Source organism: Stegostoma tigrinum, chromosome 39 (genome assembly GCF_030684315.1).
Source record: "Stegostoma tigrinum isolate sSteTig4 chromosome 39, sSteTig4.hap1, whole genome shotgun sequence".
Lineage (NCBI taxonomy): Eukaryota > Metazoa > Chordata > Chondrichthyes > Orectolobiformes > Stegostomatidae > Stegostoma > Stegostoma tigrinum.
In genome coordinates, this window is record NC_081392.1 from 6,063,606 (window position 1) to 6,084,528 (window position 20,923).

Sequence of the window (20,923 nt, forward strand, 5' to 3'; positions counted from 1 at the left end):
TTTATTGGTCAGTGCATTGAGTATAGGAGTTGGGAGGAAATGTTGCAGCTGTACAGGACATTGGTTCAGGCCACTTTTGGAATACTGCATTCAATTCTGGTCTCCCTGCCAAAGGAAGGATGTTGTGAAAGTTGAAAGGGTTCAGAAAAGATTTACGAGGATGTTGCCAGGGTTAGACGGTTTGAGTAATAGGGAGAGGCTGAATAGCCGGGGGCTATTTTGTCTGGACGGTCAGAGAATGAGGGGTGACCTTATACAGGTTTATAAAATCAGGAGGGGCATGGATAGGGTGAATAGGTAAGGTCTTTACCCCAGGGTCGGGGAGTCCAAAACTAGAGGGGCATAGGTTTAAGGTGAGAGAAGAAAGATTTAAAAGGGATCTTTTTCACACAGAGGGTGGTGTGTGTGTGGAATGAGCTGCCAGAGGAAGTGGTGGAGGCTGGTACAGTTACAACATTTAAAAGGCATCTGGATGGGGACATGAATAGGAAGGGTTTAGAGGGATATGGGCCAAATGCTGGGAAATGGGACTAGATTGATTTAGGATATCTGGTTGGACGAGTTGGGCCGAAGGGTCTGTTTCCATGCTGTACATCTCTATGACTCTAAGGCAAGTGAGCGGAGGATCAAAAGCAAGAAGGAATGGGGGCTTTCCTGTTGTTCGTTCTGTTTAGGGTCTATGGTCTGTGGGCATCGCTGGCTGTGTCAACATTTATTTACCACCTCTAACATGATCCCTGAAGCGAGAGAGGGGACATGACAGGTTTCCCACCATGGTGCCTCCTCCCCACCCAACATCACATTCGAGAAATCCGTTAGCCTGCCCGCTACCGGATTGCCATTTGTGGGATCTTGCTGTGTATAGAGCACTCTTCCTCCACGACAAACAGGGAATAGACCATAAGACAGCGGGAGCCCATTGGTTCAGCTCTGCCATACAATGGGATCATGGCTTCTTGGGGGATTAAGGCTTGGGGATGAGTTCAGGTGTTCAAAGTTGTGACATAAATGTTGGGTGGCTCTCATCTCCTGTCTCTCTCTCTCTCTGCCCTCTGATCCTCTGTGAGTGGTTCGATGTCTTTATCCTTTAATTCAAAGCATGGGCTAGAGCTCAGCAATGGGGAGAGTCACAGTGCGCAGCTTGAGAGCCGAACCTCATTGCAGCTGGATGGAGAGCTGTCCAGGTACGGCTTCCTCAGGAGCTGAGGGACTTCGCCACCATGTGACCCCAGTTTCCCACACTCAACCCAGCGATTTGGGGAGTGGGGAGAAAGGGGGCATGAGGGGATGCTGTAAAATGTCTGGGGCAGATCTGAGCCTAAACCCTAGCCTCAGAATCAGTAACGTGAGCATGCCATAGCCTCATTGGAGAGATGTTGGAACGTCACTGGTGAGACATTGGAATCTCATTGGAGTGGCATTGGAGCATCATAGGAGAGACATTGGAAGGTCATTGGAGAGACATTGGAATCTCATCGGAGAGGTGTTGGAATGTCATTGGAGAGACATTGGAATCTCATTGGAGGGGCATTGGAACATCATAGGAGAGACAACGGAGTCTCATCGGAGAGGCATTGGAACGTCATAGGAGAGACAATGGAATCTCATTGGAGGGTCATTGGAGAGACATTGGAATCTCATTGGAGAGACATTGGAAGGTCATTGGAGAGACATTGGAATCTCATCGGAGAGGTGTTGGAACATCATTGGAGAGACATTGGAATCTCATTGGAGAGACGTTGGAAGGTCATTGGAGAGACAATGGAATCTCATCTGAGAGACATTGAGGTTTTATCAAGGCAGTGCCATCCCACAGCACCCTCAATGGCATTGCTAAATGCCCCCTTTCTGTTTGATAGTGTTGAAATACGACAATCAATTTATGCACAGCAAGATCCCACAAACAGCAGTTTGACTGTAACCTAGCCATCTGTTCTTCCTTTCCCGTGTCATCAGCTGATTGGCCAAGAAGCCCAGGGAGAACTCTCTCATGGCTTTTGTTTTATTCAATGGGAGATTTGTTTCAAGTACAACAACAAGTTGTCTTGATGTAGTACCTCGGAGGTAATGAACCATCTCAAGCAGCTTGACACGGTCACTATGACACAAAGTGTGACAGCCAGCCATGTGAGGTGATGTTTGGGGAGGTGCAGGTGCTTCTGTCCTGGGCTAGAGAGGAATTTGCAGCACAAGGATGGGACATCCAGTTGCTGTAATCTCTAAGTGTACCAAGGCTGTAGGGAGCACTACGAAAGAAGCCCACCTCACAGAGTGACTTCCAAGGCGAAACTCAAAGGGAATAATCCCTGGATTTCCACCGGAGCCAGGAGCAAATGGACAAAGTGATAAATAAGATCACAGTTGCCCCGATCCGAGAGAATGTGTGGGATAATTTGGATAGGGCCTAGTAATTTTCATTCTGCAGTGCAGCCAAAGTGGTAGACCCAGGGATATCAAGTGGTGGGCCAGGCTTGTTGGGCTGAATGGCCTTCTCTTGTTCCTTAATTGTGTGTAAATCGTTAAGAGAATAAAGCCATACAATTCTGTAGTTTTAAACAAAGAATTAGAACCGTTACACTCCACGAACAAAATCCATAATAAATGTACAACTTCATTCTCACACCCAGGATTAATATGTAGTAAATACAGGCATTAGACAGTAACCAAACAGCCCCAACAGCAAAGATGATCGAGAGAAATCCCATGGATTCCTCAGAAATTCCCCTGACAGAAATTGACACAGCTATCCCAAGGGATTGCAATTCTCCAGTTGTGTCAAATGGCCAGGAAAGTCCCTCTATAGTGACCCCTTCTGCCACAGATTGCCCTCAAAGCTTGTTCCCATTCTGGTTGCGATCCCTTCCATCCTGAGGCTACACGGCCCCTCCCATCCCCGACCCAGAGTCCGCTCTCCAACTCTCAATGACAAACACGACAGCCCTTCCTGAAGAGCTAGCCTAACCAAGCCAGACCTACCGTTCCTCCACGCTCCACCCTTGCTCAGTCACGTCAACAGAACGAAAACGACTTCTCAAACCCCTACTCTCACAGCTACACTGTTGCTTTGCAGACTTCCTCTAGACCCCTCTTGGCTTCCCGCAACAAAACGTTTCTTCTGAGGTTCTAAACCCAAAACACCAACTCTGATTTCTCTCCACAGATGTTGCCAGGACCTGCTGAGCCTGTGCCAGTTCTTGCTATTGTTTCTGATTTTCAGCGTCCGCAGTCCTTTCAGTTTTTAAGACTTCTTCCACTACCCAGGACGTCATTGAGTCTAGACTCGGTCTCGTAATTCCAAAGGCTTCTCCCTGAGTTCAAACAAATCTGCTGAGCAGCTCACTGAGTCCCCTAGACAGAACCTGTTAGCTGGGCTACACTCCCAGCAGTGCAACTAATTTCAGCATTATTAACATTGACTCTCTGCAGTGGGGTCTCCTTAACTGAGGATAGATGTTCCGGTTATGGAAGGAGAACACTGAAGGTTTAGCAGACTGATTCCTGGGAAGGTAGGATTGAGGTATAAAGAGAAAGATTTTGGATTGGATAGGATTACGTTGACCAGAACTTAGGAAAAAAGAGGGGAGTTCTCATTGAAATATGTAAAATTTTAACTGGGCCAGATGGAGCAAATCCAGGGAAGGATGTTCCTGATCACCAGGGAGTCCAAAACTGGTGGGGGGGGGGGTTCACAGTTTAAGGATAATGGGGTTTAGGACTGAGATGAGGAGAGATGTCTTCACCCAGAGAGTGGGGAGCTTTGGAACTTTCTTGCACAGGAAGTTGAACGTTTTCAAAAAGGAGTTAACTTGCATTCTTAGGGTTAAAGGGAACAGAGGGAGAAGGAGGGAACAGGGACTGAGTTTGATGTTCAGCCATGACTGTGTTGAATGGAGAAGTGGGGCTGGACGGCCCACTCCTACTCCTATTTCTGCTGCTTCTTGGACTCTTTGTCAGCCTACAAACTCTTCTGCAGTGACCCCCGAACTGTCCTCAGTGTCCTATGGAAAACATTACAAGAAGACACCCCCCCCCTCCCCCCACCGTTGCTGGGCAGAACTGAACGCTGCCAGCTGGAGTCATCTGATCGTAAATGGCACCCCCTTCTCAGAGCGATGGTTCACTGGTTTGAAAGCTGGATACAAACCAAGAATTCTGTCACAGGGATTCACCGGATTACGTTCCCAGCGGCGCAGCTCATTTTAGGGTTATTAACATTGACTTGAAGAGTGGTCTGGTAGAAACTTGTTTCAGTTCATGGGGGTTAAAATTGCTTCAGAGATAATGGGAACTGCAGATGCTGGAGAATCTGAGTTAACAAGGTGTGGGGCTGGATGAACACAACAGGCCAAGCAGCATCAGAGGATCAGGAAAGCCAACGAAAAACACCAGCTTTCCTGCTCCTCTGATGCTGCTTGGCCTGTTGGGTTCATCCAGATCCACACCGTGTTATCTCAGCTCATGGGGGTATTGGTACTAGTATTGGGGATTGTGGGAGCTGAACCAACAGGATGCTCCTCACCAGGATTGCACTAGGATCAGTACTCTAGTGTTTATACTATGAGGGTAGTAGAGAGTGTCTAACTTTAAAAAAAATGACAGGGGCATGAGATCAAGTGAGGGAAGTTGTGTTAAATTCAAGTCAAGTGTGCAAGGAATGATAAGGGAACTGACAATCAAAAGATGACAGCATACAGACTTAACGGATAAGATTGAAGGTTGAGATAAAGTCATAGATGTCTACAGCATGCCAAAAGGACTTTCAGCCCACTGTTTCCATGCTAGCCAAAAATAACCACCTCACTATTCTAAGATAATAAAATGTGAGGCTGGATGAACACAGCAGGCCAAGCAGCATCTCAGGAGCACAAAAGCTGACGTTTCGGGCCTAGACCCTTCATCAGAGAGGGGGATGGGGGGAGGGAACTGGAATAAATAGGGAGAGAGGGGGAGGCGGACCGAAGATGGAGAGCAAAGAAGATAGGTGGAGAGGGTGTAGGTGGGGAGGTAGGGAGGGGATAGGTCAGTCCAGGGAAGACGGACAGGTCAAGGAGGTGGGATGAGGTTAGTAGGTAGCTGGGGGTGCGGCTGGGGGTGGGAGGAAGGGATGGGTGAGAGGAAGAACCGGTTAGGGAGGCAGAGACAGGTTGGACTGGTTTTGGGATGCAGTGGGTGGGGGGGAAGAGCTGGGCTGGTTGTGTGGTGCAGTGGGGGGAGGGGACGAACTGGGCTGGTTTAGGGATGCAGTGGGGGAAGGGGAGATTTTGAAACTGGTGAAGTCCACATTGATACCATATGGCTGCAGGGTTCCCAGGCGGAATATGAGTTGCTGTTCCTGCAACCTTCGGGTGGCATCATTGTGGCAGTGCAGGAGGCCCATGATGGACATGTCATCAAGAGAATGGGAGGGGGAGTGGAAATGGTTTGCGACTGGGAGGTGCAGTTGTTTGTTGCGAACTGAGCGGAGGTGTTCTGCAAAGCGGTCCCCAAGCCTCCGCTTGGTTTCCCCAATGTAGAGAAAGCCGCACCGGGTACAGTGGATGCAGTATACCACATTGGCAGATGTGCAGGTGAACCTCTGCTTAATGTGGAATGTCATCTTGGGGCCTGGGATGGGGGTGAGGGAGGAGGTGTGGGGACAAGTGTAGCATTTCCTGCGGTTGCAGGGGAAGGTGCCGGGTGTGGTGGGGTTGGAGGGCAGTGTGGAGCGAACAAGGGAGTCACGGAGAGAGTGGTCTCTCCGGAAAGCAGACAGGGGTGGGGATGGAAAAATGTCTTGGGTGGTGGGGTCGGATTGTAAATGGCGGAAGTGTCGGAGGATAATGCGTTGTATCCGGAGGTTGGTAGGGTGGTGTGTGAGAACGAGGGGGATCCTCTTGGGGCGGTTGTGGCGGGGGCGGGGTGTGAGGGATGTGTCGCGGGAAATGCGGGAGACGCGGTCAAGGGCGTTCTCAATCACCGTGGGGGGGAAGTTGCGGTCCTTAAAGAACTTGGACATCTGGGATGTGCGGGAGTGGAATGTCTTATCGTGGGAGCAGATGCGGCGGAGGCGGAGGAATTGGGAATAGGGGATGGAGTTTTTGCAGGAGGGTGGGTGGGAGGAGGTGTATTCTAGGTAGCTGTGGGAGTCGGTGGGCCTCAAGGCCCTCCGCTTCTTCCTGTCCCGCAGGCCCGACCAGGCCCCCTCCACCGACACTCTCATCCGCCTAGCGGAACTCGTCCTCACACTCAACAACTTCTCTTTTGACTCCTCCCACTTCCTACAGACTAAGGGGGTGGCCATGGGCACCCGCCTGGGCCCCAGCTATGCCTGCCTCTTTGTAGGTTACGTGGAACAGTCCATCTTCCGCACCTACACAGGCCCCAAACCCCACCTCTTCCTCCGGTACATTGATGACTGTATCGGCGCCGCCTCTTGCTCCCCAGAGGAGCTCGAACAGTTCATCCACTTCACCAACACCTTCCACCCCAACCTTCAGTTCACCTGGGCCATCTCCAGCACATCCCTCACCTTCCTGGACCTCTCAGTCTCCATCTCAGGCAACCAGCTTGTAACTGATGTCCATTTCAAGCCCACCGACTCCCACAGCTACCTAGAATACACCTCCTCCCACCCACCCTCCTGCAAAAACTCCATCCCCTATTCCCAATTCCTCCGCCTCCGCCGCATCTGCTCCCACGATAAGACATTCCACTCCCGCACATCCCAGATGTCCAAGTTCTTTAAGGACCGCAACTTCCCCCCCACGGTGATTGAGAACGCCCTTGACCGCGTCTCCCGCATTTCCCGCGACACATCCCTCACACCCCGCCCCCGCCACAACCGCCCCAAGAGGATCCCCCTCGTTCTCACACACCACCCTACCAACCTCCGGATACAACGCATTATCCTCCGACACTTCCGCCATTTACAATCCGACCCCACCACCCAAGACATTTTTCCATCCCCACCCCTGTCTGCTTTCCGGAGAGACCACTCTCTCCGTGACTCCCTTGTTCGCTCCACACTGCCCTCCAACCCCACCACACCCGGCACCTTCCCCTGCAACCGCAGGAAATGCTACACTTGTCCCCACACCTCCTCCCTCACCCCCATCCCAGGCCCCAAGATGACATTCCACATTAAGCAGAGGTTCACCTGCACATCTGCCAATGTGGTATACTGCATCCACTGTACCCGGTGCGGCTTTCTCTACATTGGGGAAACCAAGCGGAGGCTTGGGGACCGCTTTGCAGAACACCTCCGCTCAGTTCGCAACAAACAACTGCACCTCCCAGTCGCAAACCATTTCCACTCCCCCTCCCATTCTCTTGATGACATGTCCATCATGGGCCTCCTGCACTGCCACAATGATGCCACCCGAAGGTTGCAGGAACAGCAACTCATATTCCGCCTGGGAACCCTGCAGCCATATGGTATCAATGTGGACTTCACCAGTTTCAAAATCTCCCCTTCCCCCACTGCATCCCTAAACCAGCCCAGTTCATCCCCTCCCCCCACTGCACCACACAACCAGCCCAGCTCTTCCCCCCCACCCACTGCATCCCAAAACCAGTCCAACCTGTCTCTGCCTCCCTAACCGGTTCTTCCTCTCACCCATCCCTTCCTCCCACCCCCAGCCGCACCCCCAGCTACCTACTAACCTCATCCCACCTCCTTGACCTGTCCGTCTTCCCTGGACTGACCTATCCCCTCCCTACCTCCCCACCTACACCCTCTCCACCTATCTTCTTTGCTCTCCATCTTCGGTCCGCCTCCCCCTCTCTCCCTATTTATTCCAGTTCCCTCCCCCCATCCCCCTCTCTGATGAAGGGTCTAGGCCCGAAACGTCAGCTTTTGTGCTCCTGAGATGCTGCTTGGCCTGCTGTGTTCATCCAGCCTCACATTTTATTATCTTGGAATCTCCAGCATCTGCAGTTCCCATTATCTCTGATACTATTTCACCTCACTATTCTAATCCCCTTATCCCAGCATTTGGCCGACAGCCCACTGGCATCCAAAGTGGAAACCTAAATACTTCTCCAACGGTATGAGGGTTTCTGCCTGTCCCACCCTGTCACGCAGTGGGTTCAAGATCCCCATCTCCCTCCTGGAGAAGAAAAAACATCCCCCTTTAAACCTTCATCCCTTGCCTTAAATCTAAGCCGCTGATCATTGATTCCTCCATCAAGGGATAACATTTCATCCTATCCTTGCCCCTCACCGTTCGATACAGCTCCATCATGCCCCCCCTGCTAACCTTGTGTGCTCTAAGGAAAGCAGCCCCATTCTGTCCAATCTCTCTTCACAAGTAGAACTCTCCATCCCAGTACACCTATTCATGTACCTGGCTAAAGTGAGAAATCAGGTAAAAGGACAGGAGGCAGACAGGTAAATCCCCTCTGCACCCTCTCTAGTGCCATCACATCCCTCCGACAATGTGGATTCCAGGATTGAACACTCTACTCTCGCTGTGTGGATGTAGCAACATTCTATACAGTTCCAGCGCCGCCTCCCTGCTCTTAAACTCTATGCCATGGATAACAAAGACAAGTGTTTCAGCTGCTTTCTTAACTACTTTATCAGTCTGTCCTGATACATTAAGGGAGCAGTGGACATGCCCAGTGATGTCCTTCCAATCCTCGCTGCTTCCCAGGTTCCTACTGCTCGTCATGTATCTCCTCGCCAAAAAAATGCAGAGCTAAAGGCTGTGCATCTGAACACGCACAGCATTCAGAACATAACAGATAAATTAATAGCTCAACAGGCAACAAGGGCTGGTACCTGAATTTTGAATGGTACATATTTGGAAGGGCAGGAGGCTCGGGAAAGATGGAGAGGTAGCTCTGCTAATGAAGGACATTAGTAGAATAGAGATTGGGTTGATCGTTGCTCTGATGATCGATATCAGTTTGGACAGAGATTTTAAAAAAAGACAGCCAAGAAGCCACATGTTGGAGTAGTTCAAATCTGCCTCAGCAGTAATCACACGATAGGAACAACTAGGGGTTGGTGAGAAATGAAACAGTCATGAGTTCTCCACATCAGATTGATCAGACTGACAGGAGTAGAGAGGAAGATGAGTGGCACATTCTAGAGCTAAACAGGGTGTGGATCGTGGTGTGACCACTGTCCCACCATAATGGGCAGTAGCATTGGGTCATTAGCAAGCTAATAATTAAGGAGCAGTGATCACAGCGTAATGAAATCTTACATCCAGTTTAAGGGGGAAAAGAGTGGGTCTGGGACAAGTTTTTCAAACTTAAATAATGGCAGTTATGAGGGTATGGGAACAAAGCTAGACTAATAGAGTCACACAGCATGGAGGCAGGCCCTTCAGCCCAACTTGTCCATGCTGACCAGATATCCTAAATTATTCTCATCCCATTTGGCAGCATTTGGCCCATATCCTTCTAAACCCTTTCTATCCACATACCCATCCAGATGCCTTTTAAATGCTGTAACTGTACCAGCCCCCACCACTTCCTCTGGCAGCTCATTCCATATACACACCACCCTCTGTGTGAAAAAGTTGCCCCTCAGGCCCCTTTTAAATCATTCCCCTCTCACCATAAACCTATGCCCCTCTAGTTTTGGACTCCCCCTCCCCAGGGAAGATGATATTGGCTACTCACCCTATCCATGCCGCCCAATGAATTTATAAACCTCTATAAGGTCACCCCTCAGCCTGGTACATTCCAGGACAAAAATGTCCCAACCCATCTTGCCTCTCCCTACAGCTCAAACACCCCAGTCCCATGAACATCCTTGTAAATTTTTTCGGCACCCGTTCCAGTTAATAGCATCCTTCCTCCAGCAGGGCGACCAGAACTCCACTCCAAATGGAGTCATACAGCACAAAAACAGGATATTCAGCCAATTCATCCAAACCGACCATAATCCCAAAACGATCTAGTCCCGTTTATCTGCAGTTGGCTGATATCCCTCTGAACCTTTCCTATTCATGTACCTGGCGAAAGTGAACTGAGAAATCAGTTAAAAGGACAGGAGGCAGACAGTTATAGAGATGTATCACATTTAGAAGACATCAGGATGGGTACAGGATGGGAAAGGTTTACATAGAAACATAGAACACAGATGCAGGAGTCGGCCATTCGGCCCTTTACGCCTGCACCAACATTCAATATGATCATGGCTGATCGTGCAATTTCTGTATCTCACTTCCGCTTTCTCTCCATATTCCCTGATCCCTTTAGTTGCAAGGATCACATCAAGCTCCCTCTTGAATTTATCTAATGAACGACCCCAACAGCTTCCTGTGAGAGAGAATTCCACAGATTCATCACTGAGCGAAGAAATTCTTCCCCATCTCAGTGCTGAACGGCTTACATTTTGCCACCTAGTTCTGAACTTCCCCAACACCGGGTACATTCTTCCCATATCCAGCCTGTCCAGTCCTGTCAGGACTTTATGTTTCGATGAGATTCCCCCTTATTCTTCTAAATTCCAGCGAAGTCCAGTTGATCCAGCCTTTCCTCAAATGTTGGTCCTGCCATCCCGGGAATCAGTCTGATGTACAATTGCTGGACTCCCTCAATAGCAAGAATGTCCTTCCTCAGATGAGGAGACCAAAGCTGCACACAATATTCAAGGTGTGGCCTCACCAAAACCCTGTGTAGCTGCAGCAAGGCATCCTTACTCCAATACTCAAATCCTGTTGCTATGAAGGCCAGCATGCCATTAGCTTTCCTCACCATTCGCTGCACCCACATGCCAACCTTCAGCGACTGTTCCACCATGACACCCAGGTCTCGTTGCACCTCCCCTTTTGCTAAACTGCCACCATCCAGATAATAATCTGCCTTCCTGTTTTTGCAACCGAAGTGTATAACCTCACATTTATCCACATATATTGTATTTGCCAAGTACTTGCCCACTCAGCCAATCTGTCCAAATCACCCTGCAGCCTCTTAGCATCCTCCTCATAGCACACACTGCCACCCAGCTTAGTGTCACAGGTGGAAGTTTGGAGATTTTGCATTCAGTTCCTTTGTCCAAATCATTAATGTATGTTATAATGAGCTGTGGTCCCAGCATTGAACCCTGTGGCACGCTACTCGTCACTGCCCGCCACACTGAAATAGACCCATTTATTCCTAATCTCTGCTTCCTGTCTGCCAACCAGTTCTCTATCCCTGTCCACACATTACCTCTGATACCATGAGCTTTAATGTTCCTTATTCATCTCTTGTGGAACCTTTTCAAAAGCCTTTTGGAAGTCTTGATACTCTACAGTTCTGAGGAAGGGTCACTGGATCTGAAACGTTAACTCTGATTTTTTTCTTCACAGATGCTGCCAGAGCTGCTGAGCTTTTCCAGCAACTTTATTTTTGTGTCTACCAGTTAACTCTTGTCCACTCTACAGGTCACATCCTCAAAAAATTCCACAAGATTTGCCAAGCATGATTCCCCTTTAGTGAATCCACGATGCCCAGGACTAATTCTGTCTCTGCATTCCGAATGCTCAGTTATTACATCCTTAATCATTGACTCCAGCATTTTCCCCACTACCAATGTCAGGCTAACCGGCTCATTTTCTCTGCCTCTCCTGTTTTAAAGAGCGGCATTGCATTAGGCTGCCCTTCAGTCACTCAAACCCTGAATCCATTGGAACTCTTCCACATTACACATAATGCTAGAAAATGATCACCAAGTACTCTGGGATGCAGAGCATCAGGCCCTAGGAGCTTATTAAGTTTTAATCCCACCAACTTCCCCAATACCATTTCTATTACAGGGGTATGTTCAAATGGGACAAGATTAATTTCGGATATCTGTATCAGCACGAACGACCTGGATCGAAGGGTCTGTTTCCGAGCTCTACGGAGCCATAACATTCAACAAAGACACAATTCAATGAGTAATGGATTTTCTCCCAGGTTTCCCAGGTTCAGGTTCCCCAATCATTGGTGAGGTAGGCTCACATGACCGAGCTCTGGGATCAGGAAGTGGATCTTTCTTGGTTGGCATGGTTCAGTTTTACAGAGAGAATGTATATTCTTAGTGGCACAGGATGTGTGCTTCACTTGAAGGGCACCTCATGCCCATTTAGATGCCAGCTCGTAGGCCACCCCCAAGTCTTTGGCTAAAATTGAGGCCCTGTCAATGGGCTGGCAGCACCTGGTCCTGATGGCTGTGAAATCTACAGACACCAATCTTTCCTCTCAGTGGGAAGGTCCTGGGCTCAGATTCGAGGGGCTGTGAGGCTGGCACTGGTAACTCTGTGCTGATTCAGACACTGCCCTTTCTCATGTGCTGTGTTAAACTGGAGCCTGGTGATTAGTGACATCACCCGCAAACCCCCACCCTTCTCGCTGGTGTCCCTTTCATTGTCATCCCCTCAAATTCACTGGGCACTTGTTTGTTGTAGGATCTTAGACCATAAGACATAGGAGTGGAAGTAAGGCCATTCAAGTCCACTCTTACATTTAAATCATGGCTGATGGGCATTTCAACACCATTTCCCTGCACTCTCCCCGTAGCCCTTGATTCCTTGTGAGATCAAGAATTTATCAATCTCTGCCTTGAAGGCATCTAACGTCCCGGCCTCCACTGCGGTCCGTGGTAATGAATTCCACAAGTCCACCACTCTCTGACTGAGGAAATGTTGTCTCATTTCCGTTTTAAATTTACCCCTCTAATTCTAAGGCTGTTCCCACGGGTCCTAGTCTCCCCGCCTAATGGAAACAACTGCCCAGCGTCCACCCTTTCTAAGCCATACATTATCTTGTAAGTTTCTATTAGATCTCCCCTCAACCTTCTAAACTCTAATGAGTACATTCCCAGGATCCTTAGCTGTTCATCATACGTTAAACCTACCATTCCAGGGATCATCCGTGTGAATCTCCGCTGGACATGTACCAGGGCTAATATGTCCTTCCTGAGGGGTGGGGCCCAAAATTGGATACAGTATTCTAAATGGGGCCTAACTAGAGCCTTATAAAGCCTCAGAAGCACATCGCTGCTTTTATATCCCAACCCTCTTGAGATAAACGACAACATTACATTCGCTTTCTTAATCACGGACTCTACCTGCAACTTAATTTTTAGAGAATCCTGGACCAACAGTCCTTAATCTTTCTGTGGATCATGTTCCTGACGCAACAGCATCAACTTAGGGCTCAGATGGTTAAATGCTCAAAAGCACTATACCAATGCCTTACCCAGTGCTGTTTATTTAATTAACAGAGGGCAGCTGGCCAGTCAGTGCTGCACTTTGATTCGAATGGACACCGAAGGTGTGAAGTAGGGGCAGAACCTGTGACTCCTGTCAAACCCGACCTCGGGGCCTTAAAGAGGGTCTCCGGCCCAGCACTGAAGTCAGGAAAGATCGCAAACTTTAACTGGCTCACTAAGGACTGAAAGTGCCTTTCATTTCATCGGCCGGCTGAAAGGGTGGCGACAACAGATGGCAGATAACGTTCCGACCCATTTTACAGCCAGCGGGGTGGGCACTGAGAAAGAAGAGGCTGGGCCTGTAGCCTTTTCCAGCCATGTCTTTGATGGCCTCTCTGCTTCTTATCTGACAGGCTTGTGATGGATGAGCACCGGGCCTCTGTGTCCCTCACACTGAGGCCTGTGTTATTGGCAGTTAACAGCTGGGTGACGGATGGGTGGGGGGTGGTCGGAGAGCACAGGCCCCTGTCCGCACTCCTAGGCCCACCAGCAGGATAGGCCCTGGGGGTTGCCACGCGATACCAGACTGGATTGCGCTGCCTCTGTCCCCCCCTCCCCAACCCTCTGCTTCCAATTGCAAATAACCACATAACAAATGGGACTGTGACAGCTGTAACCTGGTGTGAACCCTCAGAAAGGACAAAAGCATCTCAGAGACGGTGACAAAGAGTGATTAATTATGGTCCTCGGGCAGGAGAAGAGTCTTTCAGGTCAGGATGTGAAGGCAAGTCATGTGTTTTTAAAAATTAGCTTGGCATAAGTCATTTAATGCCCCTCGAACCCCGTTCTTACAGAACCAGTTTAACCTCAGAAAGGGGAGGATCTATTAACTCAATTCCCGAGAGAATGGGACTGTTTGGAGAGGAGAGATTGAGGAAGCTGGCCTCGAAAGAGGTTGGAAGAATGAGGCTTGGCTCCCATTGAAGGCCACACGAATTTCCAAAGAATGTTTCTCTCTGATTGAGAGACAGTAAGAACTGCCGATGCTGGAGTCTGAGATAACACAGTGTGGAGCTGGAGGAACACAGCAGGCCAGGCAGCATCAGAGGAGCAGGAAAGCTGGTGTTCCTTCAGCAGAAGGATCCCATCCTGAAACGTCAGCTTTCCTGCTCCTCTGATGCTGCCTGGCCTGCTGTGTTCCTCCAGCTCCGCACTAGGTTGCCTCTTTCACTCTGATTGGCTGGCTAGAGTCTGGAGTCATAGTGGGGGGAGTGCACCTTCCCAATAATTTGTTCGTAAGATGGGCAGGGATTTAATCACTCTGAGGTTGGGGTTGGTGGGGTGAACCCTCGGAATTCTCTACCCCAGAGGGCTGTGGAAGCTCAGTCGTTTGAGAGAGAAAGTGTTTGCTTTTCAAACATTGAAGGATGCAAAGGAAGATGGGGATAGCACGGAAAGTAGGATCACAGACATACATCATGGAAACAAACCCTTCGTTCAGGCTTCCTGACCCAAACAGATCTCCTTTGCCCACATTTGGCCCATATCCCGCTAAACCTTTTCTAGCCCTTTTTAAAGATGGTAATTGTACTCACAGCTGCCAGCTTTCCTGGCAGCTCACTCCATACATGGAGCACCTTCAGGTCAATGGCGTTGCGATGGGTGACGGGCCATGATCTAGGCTGGACGGCCAGGCTTGAGGGGTGGGAGGGGGGAGTGCTGAACGGCCTACTCCCGTGCCTATGTTTCTAACTCCAGGACATTTCAAGTACTTGTTCTGTGGTTTAGAAAAAGAAGTTCCTTCCTCTGGCTCCCCGGAGGCAACATTGATCTCAGCTCCTTTGGGAGCACGCTCAGTTCTGAAGGGTGAGACCAGGCTCTGGGGTGAATAACCTTAAGTTGACTCCCCCCCAACAACTGAGTACAGTTCTGTTGGCAGGAGAGAACTGCACTGTCAGAGCTCCCTGTTGGAAGGTCTCATGGTGCTACTTGATGAGCAGAGATCAAAGCCTAATGGTCAACCAACAGCAAAAAGTGTGAGTTATCAGCTCCCTGTTTGTGGGAGTCAATTGTATGCACACCCCACCTTACAAAAGTGACCACAGCACACCACACAAATTATCTGAGGATATCCTGAGGGATGTGAAAGGTGCTATGGAAATGCAAGTCCTTTATTTTGCAGTCACTGCTACCCTGCTGGCATCTGATTGGCCCATCCTGAGGCAGCTGGGCCTGTACTTTCTTGGCTTTGAAGGTGTTGGGTAGACTAGCTGCTGGCAACTTGATTCCACAGGTCGTGGGGAGTCTAGGACACAAGCGCACAGTCTCAGGATGAGGGCGTAATCGCTCAGATCACAGAATCCCTTCAGTGTTGAAACTGGCCATTCAGCCCAACTATCCACACCATCCCTCCAAAGAGCATCCCACCCAGACCCGTTTCCCTTACCCCTGCATTTCTCCATGTCTAACCCCCCCTTACTTAAACACCCCTGCACACTATGGGGCAACTTAGCACAGCCAATCCACCCAGCCTGCACATCTTTTGGACTGTGGGAGGAAACCGGAGCACCCGGAGGAAACCCACACAGACACGGGGAGAATGTGCAAACTCCACACAGACAGTCGCCCGAGGTGGGAATCGAACGTGGGTCCCTGGCGCTGTGAGGCTGCAGTGCTAACCGCTGAGCCACCGTGCTGCCCCCTAGGGCAAAGATGAAGATTAACTACCACAATTACAGGCAGGAATTGGGGAAAGTGGATTGGAGGCAGCTGTTTGAGGGTAAACCCACATCAGTCATGTGGGAATCTTTTAAAGGCCAGTTAAATATAACTCAGGACCAGGATGCTCCTGAGACATTGGAGGAAAAGGGTGGCAAGGTTCAGGAAGCATGGGTGACAGAAGAAATTGAGTGATTAGTCAAAAACAGAAAGGAGGCAGATGGAAGATGAAGGAAACTGAAGGCAGACAGAGCCCCAAGAGAATACAAGAACTCAAACAAGGAATTAGAGAGCAAAAAGGGGCCATAAAATATCTTTGACAAACAAGATTAAGGAAAATCCTGAGGCATCTTACACATGCAGGTGAGCGAGAGGGGAGCTGGGGAAAGGGTAGGTCCACTCAGGGACAAAGATGGGCTTTTTGTATGAAGCTAGAGGAAGCAGGCGATGTTCTTAATGAATACTTTGTATTGATATTCACCAAGGAGAGGGATATGGTGGATGGTGAGCCTAGGGAGGGGTGTGTTGATATTCTGGGACATGTCAATGTAAAGAAATGTGGAGGTATTGGGTGTGTTTTAAGAAGCATTAAGGTACACAAGTGCCCAGGGCCTGATGGGATCTATCCAAGAAAGCTGCGGGAGGCATCTGAGGAAATTGTTGGGACCTTGTACAACATCTTTGCATAGAATTTAGTGACAGGGGAGCGTCCAGAGGACTGCAGGATAGCCAATGTCATTCCTCTGTTTGAGAACGGGAAATAGGGATAATCCTGGAAACTAAAGCTCTGGTGAGCCTCATGTCAGTGGTCGGGAAATTATTGGAAAAGATTCTTAGGGATAGGATTTCCTCACATTTGGTAAAATACAGATGCGTTGGCGATAGGCAGCATAGCATTGTTTGGGGAAGGTCATCACTCACAAAACTGAGTTTTTTGAGCAAGTAACCAAAATGATTGATGAGGACAGGGCAGGAGATGGCATTCTGGACAAGGTCTCTCATGATAGGCTGGTACAAAAGGTGACGTCACATGGGATCAGAGGTGAGCTGGTTAAAAGGGATATAGGACAAGCGTGGTCATAGGAGACAGAGAGAGAGTCACTGTTAATGAAGGGGGAGGGGTACGAACTGTGGGAGAAAGTCAGGATTAACTAAGGTTAGACAGTGTGTATTAATGGAGCCATGATTCAGTGAGGGAAAACAGTCAGTGTTAACTGTGGGAGAGAGTGTCAGCATTAACTGAGAGAGAGAGCATCAGTGTTAACTGAGAGAGAGAGAGAGAGGGAGAGAGAAAGTCAGTGTTAACCGAGAGCTGGAGTGAAGATTAACTGATGGAGAGAGTCAATGTTAACGAATGACAGTGAGCACGAATAAATCAAAGGAGAGGGCCGATAATAGCTGTGCCAAAGAGTCAGTGTTAACTGAGGGAGAAAGAGTCAGTGTTAACTGAGGGAGAAAGAGTTAGTGTTAACTGAGGGAGAGAGAAGTCTGTGTGAAGTGAGGTGAGAGATAAATGAGCGGAGAGTCAATATAGGGTGAGAGAGATTGTCACCATTAACTCAGGGAGGAGCCAGTGTTAACTGAAGAAAGCTAATCAGTGTTAACTGATGGAGAGAGCCAGTATTTGCTCAGAGAGAGAGAGAGACAGGGTCTACATTAGCTGAGGGAGACAATGTCAAATAGTAACTGGGAAAGTCAGCATTAACTAAGCAAGGGTAATCAGTATTAAACGAGAGTTTGACTCAGCGTCAACCGCGCGAGAGAGAGAGAGTCAGTGTTGAGAGAAAGGGTGAATGAGAGTAACTGCTAACAGATAGTGAGAGAGAGAGAGAGACGGACAGCGAGAGAGAGAGAGAGAGAGAGATGGACAGTGAGAGAGAGGGAGAGTTGGTGTTAACGGTCAACAGTGAGCGAGTATTAAACTAAGGACAGAGCTGCGCCAGAGACTTGGGGAGAAAGAGGCAGTATTAACTCAGGGCTGAGAGACCACATTAACTGAGGGAGAGAGTGAAGATTACCTGGTGGACTTTGGCAGTGTTAATTGACCGACAGTGAGCGAGAATTAATCAACAGACTGAAACAGTTTTAGCTGTGCCAGGAAGTCAGTGTTAACTGAGGGAGACAGAGCCAGTGCTAACTGAGGGAGAGAGAGTCAGTGTTAACTGAGGGGGAGAGAGTCAGTGTTAACTGAGTGGGGGGAGAGTCAGTGTTGACTGAGGGGCAGAGAGTCAGTGTTAACTGAGGGGGAGAGAGTCAGTGTTAACTGAGTGGGGGGAGAGTCAGTGTTAACTGAGTGGGGGGAGAGTCAGTGTTAACTGAGGGGGGAGAGTCACTGTTAACTGAGGGGGAGAGTGAGCATTAACTGAGGGGGAGAGAGTCAGTGTTAACTGAGTGGGGGGAGAATCAGTGTTAACTGAGTAGGGGGAGAGTCAGTGTTAACTGAGTGGGGGGAGTGTCAGTGTTGACTGAGGGGGGGAGAGTCAGTGTTAACTGAGTGGGGGGAGAGTGAGCGTTAACTGAGGGGGGGAGAGTGAGCGTTAACTGAGGGGGAGAGAGTCAGTGTTAACTGAGGGGGAGAGAGTCAGTGTTAACTGAGGGGGGAGAGTCACTGTTAACTGAGGGGGAGAGTGAGCATTAACTGAGGGGGAGAGAGTCAGTGTTAACTGAGGGGGAGAGAGTCAGTGTTAACTGAGTGGGGGGAGAATCAGTGTTAACTGAGTAGGGGGAGAGTCAGTGTTAACTGAGTGGGGGGAGAGTCAGTGTTGACTGAGGGGGGGGAGAGTCAGTGTTGACTGAGGGGGGGAGAGTGAGCGTTAACTGAGTGGGGAGAGAGTCAGTGTTAACTGAGGGGGAGAGAGTCAGTGTTAACTGAGGGGGAGAGTGAGTGTTAACCGAGGGGGGGAGAGTCAGTGTTAACTGAGGGGGAGAGTCAGTGTTAACTGAGGGGGGGAGAGTCAGTGTTAACTGAGGGGGAGATGAGCGTTAACTGAGGGGGAGATGAGCGTTAACTGAGGGGGAGAGAGTCAGTGTTGACTGAGTGGGGGGAGAGTCAGTGTTAACTGAGGCAGGGAGAGTCAGTGTTAACTGAGGGGGAGAGAGTCTGTGTTAACTGAGAGGGGGAGAGAGTCAGTGTTAACTGAGTGGGGGGAGAGTCAGTGTTAACTGAGGGGGAGAGAGTCAGTGTTAACTGAGGGGGAGAGAGCCAGTGTTAACTGAGGGGGAGAGTGAGCATTAACTGAGGGGGAGAGAGTCAGTGTTGACTGAGGGGCAGAGAGTCAGTGTTAACTGAGGGGCAGAGAGTCAGTGTTAACTGAGGGGCAGAGAGTCAGTGTTAACTGAGTGGGGGGAGAGTCACTGTTAACTGAGGGGGAGAGTGAGCATTAACTGAGGGGGAGAGAGTCAGTGTTAACTGAGGGGGAGAGAGTCAGTGTTAACTGAGTGGGGGGAGAGTCAGTGTTAACTGAGTGGGGGGAGAGTCAGTGTTAACTGAGGGGGGAGAGTCACTGTTAACTGAGGGGGAGAGTGAGCATTAACTGAGGGGGAGAGAGTCAGTGTTAACTGAGTGGGGGGAGAATCAGTGTTAACTGAGTAGGGGGAGAGTCAGTGTTAACTGAGTGGGGGGAGTGTCAGTGTTGACTGAGGGGGGGAGAGTCAGTGTTAACTGAGTGGGGGGAGAGTGAGCGTTAACTGAGGGGGGGAGAGTGAGCGTTAACTGAGGGGGAGAGAGTCAGTGTTAACTGAGGGGGAGAGAGTCAGTGTTAACTGAGTGGGGGGAGAGTCACTGTTAACTGAGGGGGAGAGTGAGCATTAACTGAGGGGGAGAGAGTCAGTGTTAACTGAGGGGGAGAGAGTCTGTGTTAACTGAGAGGGGGAGAGAGTCAGTGTTAACTGCGTGGGGGGAGAGTCAGTGTTAACTGAGTGGGGGGAGAGTCAGTGTTGACTGAGGGGGGGAGAGTCAGTGTTAACTGAGTGGGGGGAGAGTGAGCGTTAACTGAGGGGGGGAGAGTGAGCGTTAACTGAGGGGGAGAGAGTCAGTGTTAACTGAGGGGGAGAGAGTCAGTGTTAACTGAGGGGGAGAGTGAGTGTTAACTGAGGGGGGGAGAGTCAGTGTTAACTGAGGGGGAGAGTCAGTGTTAACTGAGGGAGGGAGAGTCAGTGTTAACTGAGGGGAAGATGAGCGTTAACTGAGGGGGAGATGAGCGTTAACTGAGGGGGAGAGAGTCAGTGTTGACTGAGTGGGGGGAGAGTCAGTGTTAACTGAGGCAGGGAGATGCAGTGTTAACTGAGGGGGAGAGAGTCAGTGTTAACTGAGAGGGGGAGAGAATCAGTATTAACAGAGGGAGAGAGAGTCAGTGTTAACTGAGCGGGGGAGAGTCAGTGTTAACTGAGAGGGGGAGAGAGTCAGTGTTAACTGAGAGGGGGAGAGAGTCAGTGTTAACAGAGGGAGAGAGAGTCAGTGTTAACTGAGCGGGGGAGAGTCAGTGTTAACTGAGGGAGAAAGAGTTAGTGTTAACTGAGGGAGAGAGAAGTCTGTGTGAAGTGAGGTGAGAGATAAATGAGCGGAGAGTCAATATAGGGTGAGAGAGATTGTCACCATTAACTCAGGGAGGAGCCAGTGTTAACTGAAGAAAGCTAATCAGTGTTAACTGATGGAGAGAGCCAGTATTTGCTCAGAGAGAGAGAGAGACAGGGTCTACATTAGCTGAGGGAGACAATGTCAAATAGTAACTGGGAAAGTCAGCATTAACTAAGCAAGGGTAATCAGTATTAAACGAGAGTTTGACTCAGCGTCAACCGCGCGAGAGAGAGAGAGTCAGTGTTGAGAGAAAGGGTGAATGAGAGTAACTGCTAACAGATAGTGAGAGAGAGAGAGAGAGACGGACAGTGAGAGAGAGAGAGAGAGAGACGGACAGTGAGAGAGAGGGAGAGTTGGTGTTAACGGTCAACAGTGAGCGAGTATTAAACTAAGGACAGAGCTGCGCCAGAGACTTGGGGAGAGAGAGGCAGTATTAACTCAGGGCTGAGAGACCACATTAACTGAGGGAGAGAGTGAGGATTACCTGGTGGACTTTGGCAGTGTTAATTGACCGA

At 49.6% G+C, this 20,923-nt stretch overlaps 1 protein-coding gene across 8 annotated transcripts in view; it reads right to left on the minus strand.

Moving 5' to 3' along the window:
* LOC125447679 (homeobox protein Meis1-like) overlaps positions 1–20,923 on the minus strand; it is a 318,867-nt gene that overhangs the window by 33,618 nt on the left and 264,326 nt on the right. The window lies entirely within an intron of this gene.